Source organism: Sander lucioperca, chromosome 1, assembly GCF_008315115.2.
Source record: "Sander lucioperca isolate FBNREF2018 chromosome 1, SLUC_FBN_1.2, whole genome shotgun sequence".
Classification (NCBI taxonomy): domain Eukaryota; kingdom Metazoa; phylum Chordata; class Actinopteri; order Perciformes; family Percidae; genus Sander; species Sander lucioperca.
In genome coordinates this window covers 8,205,324-8,233,023 of record NC_050173.1, presented here as the reverse complement: position 1 = coordinate 8,233,023, position 27,700 = coordinate 8,205,324, and the positions used below count along the sequence as shown (strand labels likewise).

General features: G+C 41.3%; 1 long non-coding RNA gene across 1 annotated transcript in view; it reads left to right on the top strand.

The window, feature by feature from the left end:
- The window catches only part of LOC116035097, a 52,041-nt gene extending 26,987 nt beyond the window's left edge, over window positions 1–25,054 (top strand). The window contains exon 3 of the long non-coding RNA XR_004101269.2: window positions 24,335–25,054. This is a non-coding gene — a long non-coding RNA (uncharacterized LOC116035097). The remainder of the gene's footprint in view (window positions 1–24,334) is intronic.
- Window positions 25,055–27,700: the final 2,646 nt, after the last annotated feature.

Sequence of the window (27,700 nt, the reverse complement as noted above, 5' to 3'; positions counted from 1 at the left end):
ATGCTATGTAAGAAGATCTGACTCTAAATCACTGCTGCATTTCCAAAGACCACCACTAGAATGAAAAAAGCTCCTGTAGAACTCCATGTGCTTTCCTCTTGTGTGATTGCTCTGACTCCCTTAGTAGCAGCTTCTCAGTGCACTGACATTTATATAGTGTTTCCCTTGGGGTGCAGCCAGGGAGCCCAAGGTGGCTGGAGTCCAGGGACGGTGGGGGGGTTTATCCCTTTACGTGTGAAGCCATGGTAGCTGAGCCCTTGTCAATGGTAGCCCATGGGCAATGACGGATCACTTTTCCACACTGAGATTTAATTAGAAATTAGAGTGCACATCACCCCTGACCTCTAATCCTGCACCGCTCATGTTGTGGGGAGGAATTCTAAGCAAATTTGTAAACTAGGACCACCAGTCCCCATATAATGTAAAATAATAATGCTCCAATGAAGCTGTCAGAGCTGATGTTATGATGAGAAAATCTATAGGAATGCCAAGGATGGTAGCAATCAATCAATTCTACGTTCACTTCAGTTTTCACAAAGAATCATTAAAAAGTTTAAATTACCTCAGCTTTTTTAGCTTTTAGAAAAAATTTTATATTTAACATTGTGGGTCAGTTAAAACATAATTTGATTTTGGCTGATGCAGATTTTTGGGTGGGCAAATGAGGCTCATGCGGTGCGTTTTTCTTTTAATTTAGTGTGCTGTTAGCTAAATCCAGATAAGATATTTCGATAGAGATGATAAAAATGGTAGCTATCAATCAACAACAGTAGTACCTCCACTTCCTGCACATAGTCAAGTCATAGAACTGATAGCTGGCTGTCCAGCTTGCATTTCCAGTCATCTGGCCAATCCTGTGTGCTAAACATTGACCTTGTGACCTCTGCTCATGACCCCTGACCTGTGATGTTGACCCCTTGTCCAGGGGGATGGGTCTCTTATATATCTCAACTGGCCGTCTCCATTGACTACCTGCCAGGCACCTGCTTTGAGAAATGAAGCCAAGGCGAATGCCTCTCTTGGGAGCCTTTTGGGCTCAGCAGACAACAAGGCCTGGCCTCAGCCCTGCATTTGAATAGGCTTTGAGTGGCCCTGGTAAACCAATCTCCCTAATTATCTATTGAAAGAACATTCTTTTTCCTTGCCCAGTCATTACCTTGATTTCAATTGCTGAAAAGTAACATGGAGAAGGTAAAAAGAAAAGAGGGGATGGAGAGGATGTGGAAAAACATACATGCATGCACACTTAAGAGACGTATAGAAACACAAGACTCCCTGTCTCCCTGATTCCATTAACTTTAATTGTAGGTCAGAGGGAGCAGATTTGGGTTATAAATCTACGATACGGGTGCAGGTCAAGGCAATGAAGAGAAATTAAACATAAATATATGGCCTTTAGCTGCATTTTGCTGCAACAATAACTGCTGTTAAGGCAGTTTGAAGGTTTGCCCCAGTTTGCCACCAAGTCATTAATCCATGTAAAATAGTATCCAGTCAATTTACCAAAACACACCCCTTAATATCGTATACGTCTCCTCTATAACGAGATTCATCTTGGAGGTGGAAAAACAAAAGACATCACAGATCTTTTTTATAACGACAACGCCAAAAAAGAGAATGCATGGAGTTTAATTGCGGAAGTGCTCGGAGTGGAAGGTAGATACTAGCTTAATAAATACAGGATTGTTCTGTAAAGTACTTGGAGAGACAATAAAATTTACCAGTCGGGCAGCAAGACACTCCGCTTCTGAAACGCTCCTGGTGTGGTATGGCGCGTAAAGACGCGCCCCAGTGGAAAATCGGGATTAGAGAGCCAAAACTCCATAAGGAGGCAGGTTGTGGTGGTGGATGGGTCAAACAAGCACAAGACTGGGGTTCATTTCCTGTTTGAAATTAAAAGTAAACATTGAGTTTTTATTAACTTTATGAAACAAATGGAACTATGTCATGTTCTGAGTCACGTGTGTAACCAGAAGTGATGTACCGTAACAAAAGTACTGATTTTAACCCAAACCACAATCTTTTTTTAACTAACTTAGTAGTTTTGTTGCTGAAACCTAACCAAACTGCGAACATTTCACAACGTTAACAACGTATTTAAACCACGACCGTTACAGGTTGGAAAACGGTCCTGTGGGTCGTATTTCCTGCCACCACTAGGGGCGCTAAGTCATGAAACACTCCTATAGGTCGTATTAAGAGGGTAGGAATAAACGACCTATATGGTCATATGGTTTGCAGGACTTGTTGAAAACTACAGTTTTTTAATTCTGATATGAATATTATGAATCATTTTCAAAGTGAACCACAATCTGTTGATTATTCCATAGTGACCTTTAGCACCCAGTTAAAACCGCATAATAGAGTAAAATACTGCCCATATCTCATAGGAAGGAACATCAGAGATCTTTGTTTTTCATAGGACATATGAAGAAAGTATGACACTGCCTGAGCAAATAAAAGAACACAATGGATAAATGCACACTGTATGAGATATAGCATCACCTTTTTGTGGGACTTTATAGGTGTGTGATACATGTGATGCATGAACCTTGCAAGATGCACATGATGTTTACATTTGAGAGTTGGGTCCCCTGGTGTTGTGCACCCCTGAAATGACAGTTTAAATATCACCCTGAGGTGCTGATACCAATGGTGAAACTGTGGGTGGCCAGTAATAATGGACTTTGTTTAGCAGTTTGTTTCAGTTATTTGTACGTTTTGTTAAAGTTGGGCTGTGCTTCCTTTTTCTTAGTGTAATTACATCCATCATGATCCAAATCTCGGCAGAAACCAAAACAAATGACTTGAAAACTTTACATCTACTGTAAATTGATAAGTTTGAGTTTTAAACAGATGCATTTTGCCTCTGTGCATCAGTTACCAAAGTTAAGGCAATCTGCGTGCTGTACCGCTGGGTCAAGAGCATGGAGATAGTCACTCAAGAGTGGGCTCTCGGTGCTCTATGGCTGTTCTCAGAAAGCACTCAAAGCTCGCATGCAGTCACCATGTAGTGGAGGAGATAAGAGGGGACTGAGTTACCCCTTGAAACTAAATATAGGTCAGGACGAGCAGTATTTAGGTTGTCTCATGCCCATACCGTCTCTGTTTTGTGCCCATTAGTCTTCTAGTGCTGTATGAGTAACTTGGTACATGACTCTATATGTTGGTTGAAGTGTTTTAACATCTATTGCTGAAAACAAAAAAGATAAGGAGGTACAACAACACAGGGTGGATTTGATCCCATGGCTCCAGTACACTTGCCAGGAATAGCGTGATATTCATGCTGCTGCAATCTCCATTTGGTCATTTAATGCATCATTGAGTTCCAAAATCAACATTTTCTGAACAGACCAGAAACATTTCTTTAGTAAATTAGATTAAGTTTTAGATTTTTTTAGATTAAGATTTGTTGTGGAATGAAGTATACCTTGACTAACATGTTTACTTTTTCAACACTGTAAAAGAGACTGAATGAATCTTTTTGCAACACTGTTAAGTGCTGCAGTGGTCTGCATTCTTCAGACATCTTCTCATAAAAAGAACTGCTGTATTGCAGTCTTTGAACTTCTCTGAACGTCTGTCTATCTTAAGTTCTTTAATCTCCACCAGTCTGTCTGCCACAACAGCGGCACCTCCAAATCTCCCAGCTTTGGAATGGAGCCTCAACTGTCCACACTCTGTGATCTCAGAACACACACACACACACACACACCCCTTATAAGCATTTGTGTCTTCTTCCTGATAAAACCCTTGTAAAATGGTCTGTTCTTGTAATTTTGCTTGATGTATGTGATTGTTTGGTGTGACAAACTTAAATGCATTTTTATACAGTAGACAAACATATTTCTTTATATTTCAGCAAAGCTGCTCCCATATTCATATGACCACAAATTCTTTATGAATGCCTAAGGTCATAGTTGATCCACAGTTACCTCCGACATCCGGTCAAAACCTCTGACCCCCACCCGAAAAAAGGCTTCCAGGCTTCACTAGCTGATTGCAGTGGTCAAAATAACGTATTATGATGTTCTCAGCAAATGTGACCATACTCACAGCCCCAGTGTGGTTTCTGTCAGGAACAATAAGCACTGTGGCTTTCAGCTTTAACTCCTCACAGCTATCTCTCATGGAGCCTCTTGGCTCCTGTCTTCTGTTTCTGTACCAACACCACTCTGCCAGCATCAAACAGCTAGGACCAAACAGACCATGCCTGCTGCATTATATACACATTTCCTTACATCTGTACATCCAATGTTCTCATGTGGACACACACATTTGAACATTTAGGGTTCCAATGATTTCAGAATTAGATCCCATAAACCTTCTGCATCTTCAGAGGTTCTCCAATAAGCTCTCTGCAGACAGCGGCTCCTCAGTCACATCATTTATCCTCAAGGCCAGGACCACTTCAAGGCCCTGGGAGGTGCATGGTGCTGAGGTCAGTTGTCAGGCCAGGGTGGGTCTGTAGACATGAGTGTAATGACGTAGAGACATTAAAGAGGGATGCAGCAATACTGTTATCATTAACATAATATATAATGCCATCAGATGTCACCCAAAGTCACATTTAATGGCTTTTTAATTTTATTTTGAGGCAGAAAAATGACAAGCCTTTATTTTGGAAGCCACACAAACCTGATTATCGAAGTTTTCAAAGTTTCCAGTGCAGCACAACTTCATTAGATGCTAATCATTCACAACAAGTTTTTCCGTCACATATATGGCATTGTTATGACAATGTCCATCACTTTTATGGAGCTAAATCAGGGCCAAATGTTTTGTTAATTTGAAAAAGATATATATAGTTGAAAAACTAAAGCTTGAAATTGAAAATTTAAGTTTTGGTCTAAAACTTGAAAAATAAAATCATGTATTCAAACTAAAAATAAGTGTACCATTTTTTCTTTCAGTTTGAATAAAATTTAGATTAAATTCTGGAATTATTTTGAATAAATTATTAATTTTCATTTTTCACTTTTATATTTGTTTTCAGTTCCACATTTCATGTTTTCAGATTCAAAACGTATTTTTTTTTTTTTTTTTACGGTTTCAAATCTTTTTTTTCAGTTTCAGATCTGTTTTTCAGTTTCAGATCATTTTTTTTCAGTTTCAGACTTTTGGCCCCGATTTTGCGTAGGGGGCGTGGCTTCAACTCAGAGGGGCGTGGAATTATGAGTAGCAGCCTAACAAAGAAGGCAGAAGACTCTCCTCAGTCATGTTGCCTTCAGGAAATTGTGTTACTGCGAGAACTATGACTGAATGCTTTCTATCCACTATATACATGTGATTTTTACTAAACAAACTGATGCCAGTGACAAAGTTCCATTTAAAAAACTGTTTTGGACAACACGTGGTACCAATTACACTATAAGAGCTGATGCTTCATTTCCAGCTTTGTCCAGCTGTCCACTTATTTTCCCTTTTATGTGTTAATGACAAAAAAAATGCCACTGCGGGGATAATGTCCCAGAGTATCTATTCAAAAATGCTAATATCTTTCACATGTCTTACCTGTGCGCTGGCACCAGGGATGCCTTGGCGGAGCGGACGCCATGCTGACGGCCGAATGAATTCTGTGGTGCATTCATTCAAAGTCGTACGTGGAAGTTTATTGCTCTTATAGTGTAATTGGTACCACATGATGTCTAAAACAGTTTTTTAAATGGAACTTTGTCACTGGCATCAGTTTGTTTAGTAAAAATCACATGTATATGGTGGATAGAAAGCATTCAGTCATAGTTCTCGCAGTAACACAATTTCCTGAAGGCAACATGACTGAGGAGTCTTCTGCCTTCTTTGTTAGGCTGTCACTCATAATTCCACGCCCCTCTGAGTTGAAGCCACGCCCCCTATGCAAAATCGGGGCCAAAAGTCTGAAACTGAAAAAAACTGATCTGAAACTGAAAAACAGATCTGAAACTGTAAAAAAAAAGATTTGAAGCCGTAAAAAAAATAAGTTTTGAATCTGAAAACATGAAATGTGGAACTGAAAACAAATATAAAAGTGAAAAATGAAAATTAATAATTTATTCAAAAATAATTCCAGAATTTAATCTAAATTTTATTCAAACTGAAAGAAAAATTGGTACACTTATATTTAGTTTGAATACATGGTTTTATTTTTCAAGTTTTAGACCAAAATTTAAATTTTCTATTTCAAGCTTTAGTTTTTCAACTATATATATTTTTTTCAAATTAACAAAACATTTGGCCTTGATTTAGCTCCATACACTTTTATAATGAATTTCAACTCATTTGAATGAGTGACTTGGATCCTTTATCCATGAATGGAACTGATTCCACTGTGTCATTGAGGGAGCAAGCGTTTGGTTCATTTGGATCAAAGTGAGTATTTGGTTCTTTCATTCATAAACTAGATTCCTCTCCTTCATACCAGACTCCCGCAGGCATACAACAAAAAGCTTTAACCTTTTCATGCTTTGTCAGAGCTGCTATGAAATCGATTCCTCCCTGGCAATATTTCAAACTGATCCACCAGTGAAAAAGCAACACATTTACAAATCTAGATTAAGATGAATTTTCATGAAGCAATAAGTCAGTATTCGGTGGCTAAACACTTCCATGTATTCCAGCAGCTGCTTCACAATAAATGCATTCCAGTATTCCCCGTAAGGAACTGTGTGTGTCAGTTTGTGTGTGTGTGTGTGTGTGTGTGTGTGTGTTCCTTTATTTCTGGTTTGTTCATGTTTTTGAATTGATTTGATTCATTTATTTGAAGGACAGGTTAAATTGAAAGATTCGTTCAGGCATCAGGATCAGACTTCCATGCTCAACATATTTTAATACAATTCAGTTTGCTTCGGTTCAACTTGGCTAATTCAGCTGTGGCACAGTGCATCACATCAGCCATTGATGTTCCTTACTCACTGTGTAGCTGTGTGGACGGTTGAGAGCACTGTGAATCTTTTCTAACCCTCTCTGCATGTGAATGTGTGTGTGCATGTACTATGACTGTGTATGGATGGAGGTGGGGCTGTGGGGTGAGTGATGACACTGATGGTGTAATCCCACTGACATCTGCTTCTAATCTGCAACATGAAAAAGACACTCTTGTGACCCCATACCTGCCCCCAACCATCCTCTACCCCCACCCCGCTCCTTCTGCCCGACGTTGCTCTCTCTCATTTGAACCCAAATCAAACAGCGTATCAGGTTACGTTTCTACCACAACTTGCAATCAAACATACAAAAGCGGGAGTATTCATTTTTTGTGCTCTCAGCCATGGCTCCATAGGTCAGGAATTTCACTCAATATGGAAGCAACTGCTTGTTTTCCAGTGTTTTCTTTTTTAAAGAATGATTTAACAGCATAAGAATAGCAGATTAACTTTAATTTTGCCAGTGAAGATCCAGCTAACTGTTAGTATCCAAAAATAAAAGTTGCACACTGCTGACAGAATGCAAGTAAACAAAATCAAAAGTGCCAACAGTTTCTGAAAACTGCATCCATTTCCTTTTTAAATCACTCCAAGTGCCAGATAGAGTTGACATGAGATGAAAAGAGGGGAGCGGAGAGAGAGATCTTGGGGTTTGGGAGAGTGTGGGTGTATGTACAGCATGTGGGGACTTTCCAGTGGATGAAGATTGCCTCACTAGAGTAAAGTATTTATTCAGTAGTTACTGAGAGAAATAATACAGCAGCCAAAAGCCCGGCATGAGCGGATGAGCAAGAAGAGGATGTGGGTGATTGAAACATGGCTGCAATTTGTTTTAACTGGCTGTAGAAATAAGTATGGCAGAGCTCTTAGGGCTTGGTAGTTGTAAATCTAGAGCCTTGCAGGAGTATTGTCGGTTCATAACCTTTCTTTCTTTTTTGCTCTCTCTCTCTCTCTCTCTCTCTCTCTCTCTCTCTCTCCCTCCCTCCCTCCCTCCCTCCCTCCCTCCCTTACGCCTCCCAGGGGTACATTTAGCTTGGGAAATGGAGCTTTTCTTTGCTTTATTTGACTTCCTTGTCACTGGCAAACTCTCTTTACCCCTCTCGCTCTCTCTTTCTCTTGTTGTCTAAAACACACACACACACACACACACACACACACACACACACACACACGCCTTGACCCACGTTTTGCAGGACCCCTAACTGTTGGTGTGCAGACCAGTCGTGGGAGGACAAGGACACAACACAGAGATACATTAGACTAAATCACTTCCCCCTTTCAGCTAACAATAGTTCTGGGAAGTCGTGTTATTCTTCCGTGATCTGTATTCTCTCTGTCTTCCCATAACTGCATATTTGAATTCATTGTGCCATGGTCAGTTAAAATGTATACACTCCATATTTTACAGCTACTGTGCATGTCTACTTCTCTGTCCAATTATGTCAGGACAGGAGATACAGTGTTTGTAAAAGCAGCAGTTGTATATATTTTTATTAAAGATAGGATGCTAATCATTGAAATACATCAGACATTAAAGGGGTCTCTAAATTATAAACAAAGAAAGAAATCTGGCCATGTGAATAGTTTGGCTTTATTTATACATTTTTGCTTCTACTCCAGGTGAATGGAATTTAATTTACAACATGGAAACATTAAATTCCATTCCATCCAAAAATCCATGTGAATTTCAATACTGTGAGCAACACAAAGATAATTCCATCCATTTAAATTGTTTTGTGTTGGTGGCAGAAAGACAAATATCTCAAAAATCTTTAAATAAAACAAACCATTTGCATGACTAAATACCACTTAAAAAAATGTAGGCCTAATTTGGGTAAACTGACCCTTTAATGGTCTTACTAGAAAAACAAACTAATTCTGGCTGCGTGTGGAGGTTGCAGAGATGGATCGACCTATGACAAAAAAAACAAAAAAAACAAAATGATGTGCCAAGCGGATCTCTCTGTTGACACCTCTGATTCAAGGCCTTTGCCTCACCAGCCTTTGGCCTGTTTAGTCAGTCTGTCTCCCTAAAAACACCCACCCACACCCACATGCACACATCCACACACTTTCATTTTCTGCATCACCTCCAATATCCCCCTTCCTGATTCCTTCCTTCCTACAAGAGCTTTGACTGAAAAGTGCTGTAGTAACATTTACACACAGCTCTGCGGGTTACACACTGCTACATCCCATCTCGCTCTCCGCTGTGGGTCAGTACTCAGGGTTTACACAGGGGGCTAAGGTGTTAATGCTACATGCTTTAAAGAAGTACAAGATGTCTTCACTTCAGTTCTAACAGGCACCCTGGGTAAAAGCTGGAACTAATCTGAGGTGTGTGTGTGTGTGTGTGTGTGTGTGTGTGAGACAGAGTGAGTGTGTGTGTGTAAGAGTATTCAAAGCAGAGAAATGCATTTGTAAGTAGGTGAAGTTCAGAGGTGCTCTCACAGCTTAATAGTAAATATGGCTGACATTATTTCTGTAGTGTTGAGGTTTCTCACTCTTTTCACAAAAGAAATTCCCTTCCTTGCTTTCTCTGGGATTCTATTCTGTGCTGCTTTAGTACAAACAAGGCCAATTATTCTGCACCGTGAGCATGCAGGGACACTGGAATAGCACAGGTTGCTGTTTAGTTTCCCATTAATGTTTTAATAGTGTTTCTCAGCAGATATTGCATGAATCTCAAATGTAAATACTTCTATATAGAACATTATCAGTAAAGACATTTATGATTAAGCGTCTACCTTGTATATATAGTATCCATTTGAATTTAATTTACTTTGTCTATCATACTTTGTTCTTTACCTTACTTTTTTCTGCTCTTTCCTCCACTCCAGTGATCTTTATTTCTTTCGTGACCAGAACCGCCTTGTTATCTGTTTTTATGCATGCGGAGCAATCTTTTAAAACCCAATTGATTATGTGCATATGATCAACTTGGTGAGAATGTAAAGATGTGCATAGATATATATCACAATTTCATCTTTGGCCTGAAGTGACAAGGTATGTTATGCTTTTGACATTAATATTAGCCACCAAAAATGAGATCGTTGCACATTTAGTTCAGTAGAAGTTGGCTTAGGTCATAGCACTGGGAATGAATGAAAACACATTTGCGAGCAAATCAATTTTTATACCCTTTGCTTGTTTATTAGATATTCCGAGGCAAATGCAATAAAGTGGCCAGAGCCAATATTCTATGCCATGAGGGGTTGTGGAACAATTCCAAACAGTAATGTCACCTCTACAGACCAGTGCTGTGTTTACGAGTGAATATGTTTGATTAAACCCATACAGTACTGGAAATGACAAAATGCCTGTTTTTGTGCAGTGCTCTTTTTGCAGGGATGGAAGCAGACATACACATGCACCCTCTACTCTAAACACACATGCACATTAACAGTAACACACACACACACACACACACACACACACACACACACACACACACACACACACACGTTGTCCTCCCATCTACAGCCAAGGGAAGTAATGAAAACAAATGGCAGAGTTCTATTCCCGCTGGGACCTGAGGAGGAACTTAGTCATCAAGCTAATTTTATTCTTGTCTGGCCCAGAGACTCCATTTCCTCTGGGTGTTTTTACAAACGCCGGGCTGCACCACGCCATCGGCCAGTGATGGATATGAGGGCCTGATGGCCGGATGGCAGATGCTGGCCCTGTAACTCAAGCTCCAAACACTCGCTGATGACCCCCCTTGCACCCCGTGCGTTCCTCACTCAATGCAATGTTGCTGCTTGGGTGTGCATATGCAAACTTGTACTTTCCAAACAAACTGTACTTTTATTTTCTAGACTGAAAGATATGTACAGATTGTCTAATGTTAAACAAGTAGCCTATGCATTCTTCTATGGAAGATGAAAGTTAAAAAAAAACCATACACATAATACAGAACCAAGAATACAGTCAGCAATGGTTTTTGCTATGAGCCACTACAAAGGATCATTTCTCATCCCTGATGTCATTGTGGATTTTTATATATATAAATATTTTTCTGTATTAGATTTTCTATCTGCTACTGTACGTCTTAAAAATGTTTTCTGTCGTGAGAAACATGCCCCCCAAACTATAATAGGACAATATATTTCAGTAAGTACAGTAGATAAAGTAGGAACCAAATATCCTAAACAAATCACAGACATAGTTGAATGTGTTATGTCATTAGTTACAGTAAGTCTGCTAACCATGTAGTTAGGTTATGACCTTTCATATTACAAAATTGTAAATACGTCTGATTACCTCCGCCTTTGCTTCCCTTGTATGTTGGGAGCAAGAATCATGTTACAGGCAGCAGCAAGTTGTAGGTTAACAGCTTAAGCAGTGAGAGCTCTCGTTTCTGCTGCAGGCTACTGAGCAGAGATTTCAAAAGGCTGCTTAAGCCTGCAACAAATTAATTCATTACATAATTTGTTACTATAGGGCACACATATTTTTAGAGTTTCCCGTATATAAGTGGGATCTGCTGTCATAAAACCGATAATAGTCATGTATCCATTTCAAATAAAACGATAAAACCAAATTTCAAAATATGTATATGGATTAAACTTTTTTGTCTGAAAATGTTTAAGTTCACAAACAAAACAAGTTACGGTGTTCTATTACAAAATGGCAAGCATTTTCCCCTCTTCTTTAAAATGTAAAGTTAACAGCATTTCCCTAAGATTCTTCTAAAAGGCTCTGCAGGACAGGGAGCTCATTTCTTATAACTGTAGATTAATAATGAATGCTAAAAACTCTAATTTTGCCTAAAGTTGTGGCTCAAGAGGGAGAAGCATGTCACAATGCTTCATTGGGTTAGCTGGATTAGTTGGATCAGTTTTACATCTTCCCATTCTCGCTCGCACCAAAGTCCCATTCTGCGACATGCGCACAGCTGGGAGCAGAGGACACTTGGGACAAAGCAGAAAGAAAGCCAAATGGCCTCCTGCTAAAATTCTTCTGTTACCAGCTTGAAGCCTTCATTCCAATGCATGGATAATTTAGTGACTGTACCCTTTTAGCCTTGGCTGTGGCCCGCAACAGCGAAAAGAACCTTATTGTTGTTGATTTGTTAGTATGCAACAACTTGCAGGAGAGAAGGGAAACATTAAAAATCAATTAATATACTGGAGTGCGAAGGAAAAGAGGAGTCGCCTAGGCCTCCAGTGGGACTGCCGTCATCTGCAGCATGACTTGAAAATGCAGAAAACATGGAAAAGATGGCTTTTAGTGTGACTTCTGCTCATCCCTGCAGATGGATGACTGACGGGAGGGAGCGAGGGACAAACAAAGGCAGTTTACGATCAGCATAATCAATGTGACATCAGCACAGCAACATAATGTGCGGGGGTTTGAGTGGAGCGGAGATGGAGCACAATTGTTTCTTTTTAATAAAACTATGTGTTTCTATGCGATTAAAATTTCCTGATCTTTTTCCTGAAAGTTTTTCTCAGGCTTTTACCACCCATAAAAGAAGCCGGTGGGATATCAGTGGCACCCACTTTAAAAGCAATCAAGTATGCATTTAAATTGCAAGCTGACAGGTTCAGTACTGGTCTTCTGTGCTTTATTGTAAAGCAGGCGCAGTTACTTCTGTTTCTCTACTTCAGCATTACCCACAACTCATCATAAAACGAGTTACCCTGGCTTGAGATTAAAGGTATCTCACATTACTTGAATGGACCCAACATGAAACGGCAGATAAAGTAGAATTATGCTTTCTGTAAAAAGCATGCAAGCATCTTCACATTTATTAGTGGCTTTCTACATGTATGGGGGAGCTCCCATCTAGGCCTTTTTGACTCTGTTCAAAAGAGACTTATGGGAAATTTACCAGCTTTCAACACATGGACAATGGTTGGTGTTGTCGCAGAGTTTTCTGTAAGTATCTTGTGCTCCGAGTAATCCTCACCACAACACATGAGGTTTTTCTATGATTCTTTTCACGTTTGTCATTGAATGGTCTATGATCACCATCAAACCCCCCTCCCCTCCCTGACTCACACACATATAGACAGACAGGGGGTGTTTACGAAAAACAAGTTTTAGCCGGGCCCTTTTACTCCCCTACTAATCATTTGGTCCAAGGCTAAGAAGAGGAGGAGGCCATCCCTTCTAGTGGGAACCACTGCAACCTTGCATACTTCTGCTATTACAATAAATGAAGTGGAAATCAATTTTGGCTGTGTTTCTCTCTGTAGTGGGCATGGATTAATACAACCAAGGTAAATGTGCTCTGCAAAAATGCAGGCTTGAAAAAAGACACATTGTGAGAAACATAGAATGGCAAACCTTGGTCTGAACACCATGGTAACAGAGCACAAAGAGCTGATAGTGATATTTCTTTCAAATCTGGGAACTAAACACCTAAGAAAGTGATTATTACAAGAATTGGTAACAGAATGAGAATAAAAATGAATGGAAAGCCCCACGAAGGTTCATCATTATTGCATGATTGTGTTGCAAAGTACAGGTATTGTAAATATAAATCGTCCTACAAATCTAAGTCTTGAGAATTTAGTACAGCCGTTACACTAAATACTGGCATAATATGCTTTAATCCTAAAATCCAACTAAGCTCATGAACAACTCTTATTTTTTTCCTCCTTCAGCTACATGATGCAACATGTGTTGGGCCTGTGCACCAAAGCCCAGGTGTCATGGTAGCTACATGATGGCTTTTTCCTGCTACAAAACCCGTTTATCATCTGAGGGGCCTGTTGGGTTTTATCTCTGCCTGGCTTACTTTGAAGCACTTGATCCTCACTTATGTCTGCCATTTGGGGCTCATTGTGTCATGGAAGAGGTCACGAAGAGGGCAGTATCGCTGGCTGCTCTTCTTCCTGCAATGCATTCATCTTAGTTTGCCTAGACTCCGTATTCCTTGTGATATTAGATAGATAGATAAAGAAATAGAAAGATAGATAGATAAATACAAAGCTGAGGAGAGAAGGGGGGTGGGGACAGACAGACAGTGTCAGGCAGAGCTGAATCAATTAAGGCACATCAAATCAAGAATTCATGCACACTGAAAGTGATAAATATTGGCTGAGGCGGTCAAAGCGGTCAGGGCCTTGATATAGCTTACCCCCCATCATCATAATCAGGATTGTCATCATTCTCTCTCTTTCCTATCCTGTCTTGCTGATGTTGTATGTGTTCTTTACCTAATAACGGGAACACAATATCCACAGATGTATGAACACATACATGCACACAAATACTGTGTGAAGTGTGGCGAGTACAGTTCTGCATGAACCAAAAACTGCGACCTGAACCCGGCCTGTACCGGTGTCTTTAAGGCCTGATTCATTTTAAGCCAAGTGCTGCGGCCAAATTTGAGAGCTGAACCTGACCCAAGACTATTTTTTGTAACATTATTATTCCAAATTTGACGATTAGCACACCTAGCTTATGCAACACATTGGCTACACCTCTAATTTACATATTTATGATCATAATTCTCCAGCAGCGTGTCCACCAAAAGCATCTTCACCACCCTTGTTGGAATGCTTAGCACCAAATAATAAAAAAAATCATGTAAAAGGAAAATTCTGTGTAACAAGAAAGGACACAATAAATCAGTTCAGGCCCTCAGATCCAGGCAAACTGCTGAACTCAAAGTATCACCCATTACAACATTTTTGGGAGTTATCAACCCCTTTCTTCCCCCAATCTCCGCTTACTCCTCGGGTCATCCTGGTGTCGTCAGCTGGCGTAGACATATGTCTGACACTTCCGTCTGTCTGTCTTTCTGTCTGTGTCTCTCTTCCTTGTCTGATCTCCAACCCCCCAATACTCATGTCACTGTCCCTGTCACTTCTGTCGGCCATGGCCCACGTCAACATGTAGTGACCACTTGATATGTTTGTATGGGGATTTTGGGATGAACGTTACCGTGTTTTGAGAGAGGAACATCTGGTGGGGGGAAAAGGTTACAGTATAGGGATACCACCAGAGCCCTGTGCAGAATTCCTTCCATCAGATAAATCAAGCCAGCAAGTCACAGCGAAACGGGAGGGGCAGGGGAGGGATGAGAGGGAGGGAAGGGACGTTAACTCAATCCTGCCTGAGAGGAATGGAGTGCTTTGTAGAAGATGGGCCTCTGTAAAATGGCCATCTCTCTTTTGGAGTGCGAGTCTCTTTCCCTACTTTCTTTAAAGGATGTTCACCCAAATTACAAAAACAAAATCATATTTCTTAATTTACTCTGAGTGAACTATATATATATATATATATATATATATATATATATATATATATATATATATATATATATATAGTATAATATAGTTTGGGTTTATTATCTGCCTCCACCCTGATATGTGATTTGTGAAAACTACTTTCTACAGATTCCCCAAAAACTGTTGGATGTGGATCCAGTGTTAACAGGACATTGTTTCTGGAAAGAGATGTTGCTATTGAATTTTTTAATGCGATTCCATGGACTTTCACTATATTGAAGTGGAGGCAGAAATCTCAGAGACAGATATCAAACAACCTTTCTTCATATCTCCAAAATGTTGTCCAAAGTAGTTGGTGCTGTGGTGCAGCATGACCTCAAGAAACCTTTACTACAAGACTTGAAAATACCAGAACTGCCTTCAGTACAAATCAAATCAAAAGAACTTTATTTTTCCCATGAGGGAACTTCATTTGTGGTCAGTCACATTCAAACACAACATACAACAATACATAGTCTGTATTAATCATACCAGAGAATAAATAAATTCTAAATACTAAAATACTAAAAGAAACTAAAAACCCTGAGGGTAGAAGTAGAGGGGTGGGTAGGGAGAATAGGTCGAAGTCTGGATCGATCGATGGGGGGTGGTTATTGTTTGTTCAACAGTCTGATGGATGCTGGCACAAAGGTGGACATGGCTTGTATAGATCGTACGGGAAGGGAACAGAATCTCCTCCCTGAAGGTAACAGATGGTACTGGTTATTGAGATTATGGGTGGGTGATGATGATGAGTTTACTTCCTGATGGCTTGTTTATCAAATATGGTTGTAAGGTATTTATACTCTTCCAGTCTCTCTATTGTCTGGTCATCTACTTGAAGAGCAGGGGAGTTGGTGGAGGAGCGCCTGAAATCTATGACTTGGTCTATCTCCTTGGTTTTAGAGATGTTCAGGGTTAGGTGGTTATCCCTGCACCAGAGAGAGAAGTTGTCTACCATAGACTGCAGTCGCTGCCCTGAGCTGGTGGTGTTCACGATGACTCTGTCATCAGAGTACTTCAGGTATACCTTGTCTGGACTCTCACTTCTGCAGTCATTGGTGTATAGGGTGAACAAAACTGGGGAGATCACAGAGCCTTGAGGACAACCTGTGGAGATGGTTCTGACTGAGCTGCAGTGGCCGTTTAAATCTCACCAGCTGCCGTCTGTCTGTGAGGAAGGAGAGGACCCACATAGTCAGGTGTGGGCTGACACCCAGTTTATGTTATAGGTGAGGCTGCACCGTATTAAATGCACTTGAGAAATCAATAAACAGCACTGGTTAAATTGCTTTTCAGGCACCCTCCACCTTTAAATAATACAGTTTGCTTTAAATGATACATTTGAGGAATCAGGCCCCCTTACTTTACTTTTCTAGAGGGAAGTCCATAAAGATTTAAATGATGACTATCACTCTTCATCAGACACTGTAGCTCTAAGAGGATCGGTCTGGAGTGTTTTTTTCTTCTTCTTTTAATTAAAGGTGCTGTAGGTAGGATTGCGAAGATCCAGGACTTAGCCAAAAAATCTGAACATCGACAACTTCTCAGTCTCTCCCCCCTTTCTGCTAAAGCCCAAAACGATCTCCTAAGCCCCTCCCCCCACAAGGGAGAATTAATGTGTGTGCACGAGCAGTGATTGACACGCAGTTAGACCCCCCCCCCCCCCCCCGGCCCTAATTGGTGCATCTGAATAAATCACACTACAGGCTGTAGGTGGTGCCAGAGGAGCCGGATTGTTTTTTTTTATTACCTGCTTCATGTAGTTCTACTCGAACATAGGGTCAGTTTCAGCAAATATGACAGAAAGTTAGTTTTATGAGTCTTACCTACTGCACCTTTAATGCACTAATATGAACTTTCAATAAAGATGAATATGACAATTTTAAATCATATAAGTAACTAGTTCATTATTGTTAAACATATAAAGATTAATATGACAATTTTAAATCATATATACGTAACTAATTAATTATTCTTAAACATTTCATAACACTAATAAATGTCCTTTCTCAGCCCCAATGTAGGCCAATGACAAGTGTGTACAAGAACTCCTTTTTTGACTGCTGATACCAACAAGCACAGCCATCATAATATCCCCCCATCCATCTCCAACCATCCCTTCTTTCCTGTCATGTTGGGGGAGCAGAGAAGTGAGGCAGGCATGAGTAAAGCACGTCAGGAGATGTAAGAGCTTCTGTGGTGGCCGATGAGATGAAGCTGTCAGAGGAAATGCTGTCAGCGCCAACACCCAAGTATCAAGGGCATCTCTGTGTCTTCTCCTCCACTGTGCCTGTCCTCTGTTGCCTTGCTTAATTACACTGAATGTATGTTACTACTGCTATTGTCAGGGGCATGACGTGGCTGCACTGTTAGCATGCATGAAGCCAAGTTTTGACACTGTGCCCTGGAGACTGCACTGTGTTGTTTATATGTGCTGTTGAAGGTTTGTGTGCAGAGGAAAGTGAGTTGAGATCAAGATAGGGGTCATGTTTGCTCTTTGTGATTTAAAATAATTAAAAATTTGTGTTTTAAGGGAGTGTGTGCCATGGGCGATTTTAGACCCTTTTTAGGGGGGCTCAAGCCTAAATTTAATCTCAGCCCCCCCTAAAAATAACAATAATAAAAAACCTTTTTTTTTTAAATCAAATTTGGTGTTTCAAGTTAGAGTTTGCAAACTTGTCTGTTAGTGACAGAGGACAAACAATTACAGGTTCAAATGGCTTAAAGCACCTGTAACCCCGTCAAGGAAAGGGTCAACAGAAACGTAGTTTGGGCCTATCGGAGGTGGTTGTGCCAGACTCCCGCCTTTGGCTGAGTCTCTATCTAATCTGTCAGAGGGAGAGCAGTAGTGCGGTTGTGAAGTTTAACGTTGGTAGTCCCCAGAGAAGAAGTTGGTAATTTTATGGTGCAGATTAGAACCCAAATTGAAACGTAAGCAACTAAAATTGCTGAATGTTAGAACATTGTGTCAAATTGGTCGTTATTACTGTGACTTATAAAGTTTCAGGTTTAGTTAAAAACGTTAGCTGACATTGTTGTTCCGTAGCTAGTTCAGAGATTATCGGCTAATGAAATGAAACTGGCATGGAGAGGGGGGGGGGTTAACACTTTTGCAAGGCACTGTATCCGTGTCACATTCTCATTAGGGGCTGAGCCCCCCTAAAGGTCTGATCCTAGAATCGCCCCTGGTGTGTGCGCAATTAATTTACATGTGTGTTTGTATGTCAAAGTATGTGCACTTCCCAGCATGTTGAGCACACAGTTGTCACATATAAGATATACCCCCTTGGTGTTAACTCACTCCTAAATCAATATATTCTACTCGAGTTTCAGATTGGAAGAGTCAGGTTGTGCTCAGGTTTCACATAATGCTGTTAAAGCACAGTTCATACTTAATGCAAAATGCCTGCCCCATATGTGTGTATGCATCTATACAGTATATGGTATACATGCATAGTATTTTCAAGTGTGTGTGTGTGTGTGTGTGTGTGTAAAACCTACAAAAGTGGTACATGAGGGCTGGCAGTGGACGCATACTTCACACCCCAGATTGACCAGGAAGTAGTTGACAGTTCTCAGTGCCCTGGCCTGCTGCTAATTTCTCCACTTCCTTCCTGCTAGCCTAGCTTAGCATCAATCACCTCTCTCCACTCGCAGCGCTAGTGCAAACCAATTTCCTTAATGCTGATTGCACTGTAAACCAACTCTCCTCACCCGCTCTGGCTCTTGTTCGTTTTACTCGTTCATTCTTTCTGTCTTTCCTTCCACAGCTTCCTCTTGACTTGACAAAGCATTGATTCAACTCCTAAAAGCTGCTTAGCTGGAATAGAGGACTGAAAAAGTCTGCCATAGATTCTGCTTCTATTTTTAAGGGTTTTCACCTATTGCTCAGTGTATGTTAATATCATTTAATGTTCAGCTATAAACCCAGTCTTTTTTATTTTTTATTTAGGAATGAGTTTTAGTTTTCATCCTACTTGACAAGAGTGTGTATCATACACAATCTCTAAGTCATATCCAGAAGATTTTCATTGGCATTACATGGCTTCTAAATCTGTGTACTGTAGAATGCAGAGGGCGACGTGAACAAGTGAGAGGGGATCCCTGCTTCCCGCTGAGGCATGAGAAATTCCCTAAATGTTTCAAGTTCTGGAGTCCTCATCAACTCAAGAGGAGGCTAGCTATTTCTCACCTTCGCTGAATCTGTACACCCAGCCCTCATATGAGGTCAGGAACTGTGCCAGAGCATGTGTTCATGTGTGTGTGCTCATGCTTCCTTTTAACTCCAAGGCAAGAAATTGAGTTTTTTTTTTACAATTTTTTTCATTTTAGTATTTCTCATTGTCCTGCACCTGCCAGAAGGTGGGATGTGCACACAATTACTTTTTTAAAAGAAATTGCGGTCCCCACACTGAGACAGGCAGGATTCCTCCCACTATAGCAACATAAGTGATGACACGTAAACCAGACTGCATTTTATTGTATTAGCATAATTTTGGATTTAACCACTGAAATCCTGACTGAGATTTTGTCAGTGCTGGAAGTAGACAAAAGTATTTCTTACCGTGAGAAGAGTTAGGCCTGAACACCGCAGCTATCAGCTCTCACCTCATGTCATGTCATTCCAGCCAATTATAGAATCCAGCGCCAGAATTCTCCACCACCACACCCTTTCACAAAACATGGGCCCTCCAACCGACAGGGAGAATTAATACAGTCTATAAAAAAAAATGTAATATGCAAATATTTGATCTTCTTCATGTTCTTTTGTTCAAATCTAAGGACATTTTAAATACATTGAAGATTGCTCATGTCGTAATCTAATATTAACTTTGTAGCTTGTCAGCTGTCATTGACAAGAACATTTGTGTGCAACAAATTGTTTACTAATTTGTACAAATCATGGCATTCCAATACAAACCTGCTTAAAGTGTAACAAAAATGTATACCAGTGTGTAGCATTGTAACATTGTTAAACAGTTTTCCAATATTACCATATTCCTCGGACTCTGTATACGTTGGTTTGTCTGCTTTTGGGTCCTCTCTCTGAGTGAGCGCAATTGTGCGTGTGTGTGTGTGAAACTCTTGCAATCCAGTGGCAGGCCTTTCCCAGTGGAGAGATTGATGAAGTGCAGTGGCCCGGGGGCCAAGGGAGAAGTAGTTCCCTGCTGGGACTTCTCTCTGGCCCACTGAGCACACCACAGCCACACAGGATACATCACTCAATCTGCTGCTGACACACACACACACACACACACACACACACACACACACACACACACACACACACACACACACACACACACACACAGGCTCTGCGCTGGACAACATAAGGGCTGGACGGCTAGAAAGAAATTGTAGCTGCGTTTACTCTTGTCCTAATGGCTGGTACAGAGCGGTTCATGTTTCAGCCTGGCTTCAGGGCCTACCACTGACATGCTGCTACATTATGTTAGCCTGTGTTTTATTTGGCTCTGTTTGGTATAGTGTAGTGGGATAGGAAGTTGGTGGGGTACAATTGAAGGCCCAGCATGAGGGCCACTCTAACACAAACAGTAGGAGGCTGATGCCTGGTGTGCCTTGCTGCACACATACTGCAGTGTTACGTGTAGTCTGAGCCACAGATAGAGCAATTTTGTCACTATGTTTGTGTGTTTTGAGTGTGTGCTGGGATTTGCAGTGTAAATGTCAACAGGTTCAGCTTCCAAAATCATCTGGGGTGTATAGCCTCCATTGTATACTGTGCCTGTGCATGTCATGTATAAGTGTTTAGGGGAGGGGAGGGGGGGGGGGCACAAATACTGCACGGTGTTGGGTGGCATGCACGTCACATTGGGCTGATGGATGGCTCAGATTGCCGTGACCAGGATACCCCAGCTTCCAATGCACCGCTACTAGCGTGAGCAGTGCTTGCGCAGCCACTGACACTGACTTGTCTGGGACCGCCTGGACTGGCGACATAGTCTGAGAGATTCCCGGAGAAAGCCCCTGGTGCATACACATGCTTGCATACTGACACACACAGGCATGAATAGTGGGGGTTGGGTTGCCCTGACAAATTACCCACATCCACGGCACTCTGGTGTCTCAGCATGGGGTAAACTCGATGGCCCAGTAGGAGGTGGGTAGATAAGTGGAAGGTCAAGGAATTGAGTGGCGAGAGCACCCAAAAGCCATGCTTTCTCTACGTAAGGCAGAGGAGGAGGCATACATTTATTTTAAGTCTCTTTATCCAATCTATCACCACAACCTGTGCTTGTTGGCACAGAGACTCAGCACAGAGTATGTGGAGGTGTACATGTTTGTGTGTGTGGGCATGCGTGTGTGGAGCAGCGAAGCCTGGCGTTCCAGACTGCAGGGAGAGGATTAGGAGTCTGGAATGCAAGACACTCCTTGACCCCAGTGTGACCTTTGAGGCTAAATCCCTTGCTCATATCTGTCCCTCATGGGTCATGATCCAATTGGTAGCCCCCTTTAGAATGCTGACCTCTTATGCACCTCGTCACTCAGTCTGCTTGAAACATCTCCATTCACTGACAGTGGGGCCTAAGCCAGGCTGCTAGGATAACAACTGCAGGATTGTAGTAGACCAGTTTCTCAGGGTACGAGAATAACATTTCAAAGCAGAAATGCAAGCCTACTTAAGGAAATAAAAAAAAAAATATCACTCTTGTTCTGCCTTTCAAGTGTCCATGTACACCTAAAACATAAATGAAGCGTTTCACTTTTCCATATTTTGGAGGCCTATACGCCTTTCCATTTGCGAGCGTGTCGACCAAGAATGACGTTAATGGAGGTGGAGAGGAACGAACACATCAGAACGGCGGGTGAGTGGCAGTGACACTGAGCAGCAGCAAAGAGCTGGGTGGCAGGCAATCAGAGGCTCTCTTTCTCTTTCACTTCAGTCCCACATGACTGACTAGAGAGATGAGAGACAGATGGGCGCCCTGCTCGCTACTGTGGCCCCTTGAATAAAATATCATACTTCTGATTAATTCATATTTTATCTGCATAGAGAAAAACATTATTGTTTTTAGACGCCTTTTAGATGGCATCTATTGTTGATTCAGGTTCATTCATTGAATTGTCTGTTGACACTTTAAACTGCTACACTTAAGTTATTGAATTACAGTCACTCAATTAATACTTTTGGTCCAAAGATGACATTAAATAAATTGTAAGCAAGTCCATTTTTTTTACAATAGCATTACACTGTGCAACGATTATCTGTAATGTTCAGTTGATCATACTTGTTTTGTTATTTTTAAGATTTTTTTTGTGGCATTTTAGGGCTTTATTATTAGGACAGCTTAGACATGAAAGGGGAGAGAAAGGGGGAATGACATGCAGCAAAGGGCCGCAGGTCGGAACTGAAACCGCGGCGAGGACTGAGCCTCTGTATATGGGCGCACGCTCCACCAGGTGAGCTACCCAGGTGCCCGATCATACTTGTTTTAAAGGAATAGTTTGACATTTAAGGAAAAACACATTCACTGAGAGTTCGATGAGAAAATTAATACCACAGTGTTCGCTAAATATAATGGTACAGCTACTATTTTGTGACTCAGACACAGTGACTTCATGGAGTCTCGTCATCGTTGCAGTGAAGGCTCCATGAAGTCACTGGACCTGGCCAGGAAATGGTCCAACTCATACCTCCATAAAACCACAAATTGTTGTTTTTACACATTTTATTTAGTATGTTTAGGGCTGTCAAAATGATCGCGTAAATAACGAGTTAACGCAAATTCCTTTTAACGCCACTTGTTTTTTTTTAACGTGTGATTAATGCACGCACCTTCTGTGATTTTGATCCGTTGTTGGGGAATTCAGGAAGCTGCAGCACTAACGTTGTGAAAAGTGTTGCCAACTTGCCGACTTTCTCGCTAGATTTTGCGACTTTTCAGACCCTCTTAGCGACTTAAAAATATATTCAAATATATTTCTATTGTAATTCATTCCCATGCATGCATTCCACAGACCCTCGGTTAAACACTAAACAATGCTGCTCTCTCCCCCTCTGTCCACAGCACAGCAGCACTGTGCAGGCAGTCAGTAGGGGTGGGGCTGCCTGCACCGGAGGCGAAGCGGCGCAACGGAAGCGGGTCTTACGGGTCTTATAATACTGTACATCCATGAACGGGAGTGGATGGCTAGCAGAAACAAAGCTCCTTGAGCAGAAATGGAAGAATGAGTTTCAAACCCTTCAGAAAGTTCTCCCCCAAGACTGAATTTCTTTGCATGTACTGTCTATATGAACTGAGTTAGCAGTGGAGTAGTAGAGTCTCAAATACCACTTGAGCATTAACAACTTGAAAAAATATCCCTTTTAAAGTACATTTAGAACAGTTAAATTAACAGTAAATAATGTTTAATCAATTGACAGCCCTATTTTTTAGGTTTTTTATTAACGTGTTAATAAGTGAGCTGGAGAGGTGGTGTTCTGTCGCTGTCTCTCTCTTACTCAGTTTCATTCTCTTGTAATGCTATCGTACAGTCTATCAAATTTGTGTATTTGTGTAAAGTTTTTCAGTTACAAATAGTCATTTTATTTCAACTGCCTTTGTGGCATGATTCTGCAAATTGACTCATGATATATTGCATCGGAAATTGTATGTCACCTATTATTTCACTGTTCAACAAAGACAAGATTATGTGGAGCCAAAGGAATTACTCCTACTACTTTTGCTATCCACACAACACAAAGGTCACATCATGGTTACCCGCAGATGGTTGTGATGGCTCCACATTAGTTAATTCAGAAGAAGGAAGATGGCTAGATTCCACTGCCTATGTTAGGGTTATATAGAGGTAAATGAACATAGAATTGAATTAGAATGGGTGTAGAAGAAGGAGAGAATATAGATTTAGGAGGGGAGGAGAAAGTGACACGATCAATGGTTACATGTGGCACCTGTTATGGAGTTGTGGCAGCAAGGCTGGAAGTAAGGAGGCAGTAGAGAAAGAAAAGAGGTGGTAGGAGCTGGTCAATAGCCAGTAACTTTGGTTGATGTTATGAATCTAATGTCTAAATTAATAATTCCCTTATAGAAGAAAATTCAAGCTAGAATTCGACTGGTCCTTTCACTCTGTGTTGTCTTGACTTTAAAAAACTGTGTGAGTGTGAGCCTGTTTGTGAAAATGAACACACATGATTGCATCGTCTCCAGTGTAAGGTTGGTTTTCTGTGCATCTGTCTCACAGGAGCAAAGAAGCAGCTGTGAGGAGCCTGGAAGGTCCCCCAACTCTGCCCCTCACCTGTGTCACATCTGCCTGCCAGTGCCGTCAAGGTGCGTCAATCTTCAACCCTGGCATCTCTTTACCTGTGGCACTACGCTGCACCTTCCTGGCTAGCACGCTTCTATCCTCCCCCATCCCTCCCACCTCTTGTCCCTCAAGGCATCTGTCACTCACCTGTCATTTCTCTCATCAACTCCTGCCTCCGTCCTACCTTCTTGAATTGGGCCTCGGCAAAGGCGGGGAGGGAACCATTGGAGCGAAAATGGTGACCACTTTGCCCCGGTACCAGGTTTAGCTGCTGTGAAAGATGACACATTAGGGGGGTGTTGACTGAAATCTCATTAAAGTAGGTTTCTCTATGGAGGCACAGGAGTTTGGAGAATGTATCTATTAACTATTTAACACACTTGACTAATAAGACATTTTCAATCTGTAACAACAAATTCATAGGTTTGTTTTGCATGATTATATCTAGTATGATAGAACCCTAAAGATAAAGTAATATGAAGTCTACACTGATGTTCTTTAGACTGTCCTGTATTGTATATAAGTTATAGTATAGTATAACTCCTGCACCAGTGTTACCAAGACATATCAATACATTTATTGTACTTGCCAATGATAACGATAACGAGAAATCAGTGAGATGCGCTTGAAAGTTTAAGAAAAAGCTAGATCCTTAAGATTTTGTTTTATTAAACTATTGTTTCCTGTTGCTATCATTTCATTGTTGTATTACTGTAAATTAAAATAAGAACCAAAACTTTGAAGATCCATTTTCTACCACAAATTGGATAATTTTCAAATTTTTCCTCATTCATCACCCCACCTGTTTCCAGTCATGTCTCTCCCACATAATTAATAATTAATTTCCCATAATTTCAGGAGACCAAGCAACACACTCAGGTAGCTACCTACATACATTTGTTCTTTTTGGCAGCTGTGACAACACAGTTTTCTGAAATTTATTTGTGGCCTAAGGGTCTGCTCTGAAGAAAATTATCAAAGAAATGCTACTCCTGAAGGGTTAAAACATTAGCAGCAACAAATTTGCCTTCACTAAGCCTACTATACAAGTAAATTCTAAACTGTTGACAACCTTTTTAAAATTCCAGTCCTTCACTGCGTGGAAAGACCCCACAGGTGAATCCATGATTGATAGCTTTACTGAAGACAAACATGTCTTGAGGCAAATGGAAGGAGGGGATAGTTACTTCCTATCACAGTGTTTTTTCGGACTCCCCTCAGCACGGCAAGTATCCCATGAGCAGGGAAGAGGCTATTTCAGCTTTCAGTGGCTGGACCTATCGTGAGTACTGTCTGAAATATTGCACAAATAATGATCAAAGCAGCTCCCTGCACTGGCTGGGCCCAGACAGTAAATCCAGCCTGGTGAGGGCAAGACAGTGATTTTGTTTCACATTTCCACCCAAGACACAGCCACATGCAAGAAAGAAGAGAATAAAATAGATAAAAAAGAGCCCTTGGCTGTGGCCCAAACTCCGGCCATATCAGTTAGGCTTTGCTGCCACGTGGCATATGGTACAAGACAAACTGTCAGCCTTTTTCCCTCCTGTCTGTACTTGCTTAGAGATGACAGGAGCAAGAGCACGTTTGTGTCCCGGCAGCAGGCATCAGGCAGGCTTAGCGGTGATTTGGGGGGAAAAGGAGTGAAAGGCGGAGCATCTTGCTGTGGCGAGCAGTGATGCGTCTGCATGGCTAGGCGTGGGGGGCTACACAGTAGCTGCGGGGGACAGCGCTGTGGCTGCGATTGTGAGGAAACTGCAAATTGATCAAATTGTAGAGGCAAGACTTTAGGCCTATTATCTGGGTCATGTCAATGTCTCTCTGGTCTCCAGTTGGTCACAGGGGCAAGTAGAGTGTGTGTATGATATTGTGCAAAGAGTCTTAGCTTTTACTGCTAAGATTTAACTTTTGTATGTGTGTCTAGTCAAACCTTCATTCACATGTTGTTTACACCATGCCTCTGCAACAAATAGATCTAACAAACACAGTCTTCATTAGCACCAGTGTGATACTTCCCAACACTGTGGTGAAGGTGAATCTCTGGTCAAGTCCTGCAGATCACCAATCTTAAGCAATTACAGATCCTTATTAATCTAGCTCTGGAGTTATGCATTATTTTTCAAGTTTTCATTGCTGGATATAGAAACTATTCTGGAAAAAAGTGAAGCTGCCATTTCCATATATGCAATCTGACATCTACGAGTCACATTGTTCCCCTATCAGCAGTTATCACAGAGCCAGCCCTCTATCAGAGTTGACTTCAGCAGAGCATATCGTGGCTATTAGCCTAGCATGGTGCGTGATCTCCGTCTTGTCTTGTTGCTGAGGGTGCTGTCCTGTGCAGTGCGGGGACACATGCATGAGGGAGGGCGTAGTCGTCACTTGTCACCACGCTTCTGTCATAGTCCCTGGAGTTTCGATGGCTCCCTCCGGTCCCTTGTCACTCTGCCTGGCTGGAAACAGCTGGTTACCAGAGCCAGTGCCATAACATGGAGGGGTGTATGGTACATGCTGGTATCAAATGCAGTACTGGAAGCAGCTTATGCATAATCACCAGTTTATTTAATATCTCCTTTTCATTTTATTATTATTTGGTATAATATATGTGTATCTTTTCGGCTTTATGTTCATACCAGCTAATGTCAAACAGGTTTGATGAAAGCAGCTCCTGACTCTAGCGACCACACAGCCCAATTCCTTGTAAGTCAGCACTGCTGATATTAGCTGTTGAAGGCTAAATGGCCATTATGGATCCTCAACACTCTGACACGTTGTGACCTGCCTCCTCTGGTGAGGTATGTAGCGCTGCGTGTGGGAAACACATTCACACATATACATGCATAGTCGTTCACTGCTCCGTGTGTGGGCCATGTTTGCCACCACTTACTGACAGGTCAGACTCCCATGGTGTGATCAAACAGCAGCCACAACTCTCTAGAGTTCACACAACACACCGCCTGGTGGAGAGTGGACAATAAAAACAAGAGTGGTGGGCTTTCATCACAGGCTTTACCAAAGCCTGGCCTATTCTTGCTCACTCATTTGGCCTAATTTTGTAAAGGTCAACTCAGAAATGTAAACTACTGTAAATGGAGCTGTGTGCTGGGAGTGGCTCCAAACTGCATACAGTTAGACACTGTACCTGGTTTAGGACACCCAACATAGCATTATTAGTCTCTCACTGCACAGGGAAATTTTGCACAAAACTATGTTAAGTACCATGGGTCAAAGTTGAAGTATAGGGTCAGTCTGTAAACTGTGATGAATGTTTACAACAGACAGTATGAGTAATGCAAAGGTCCC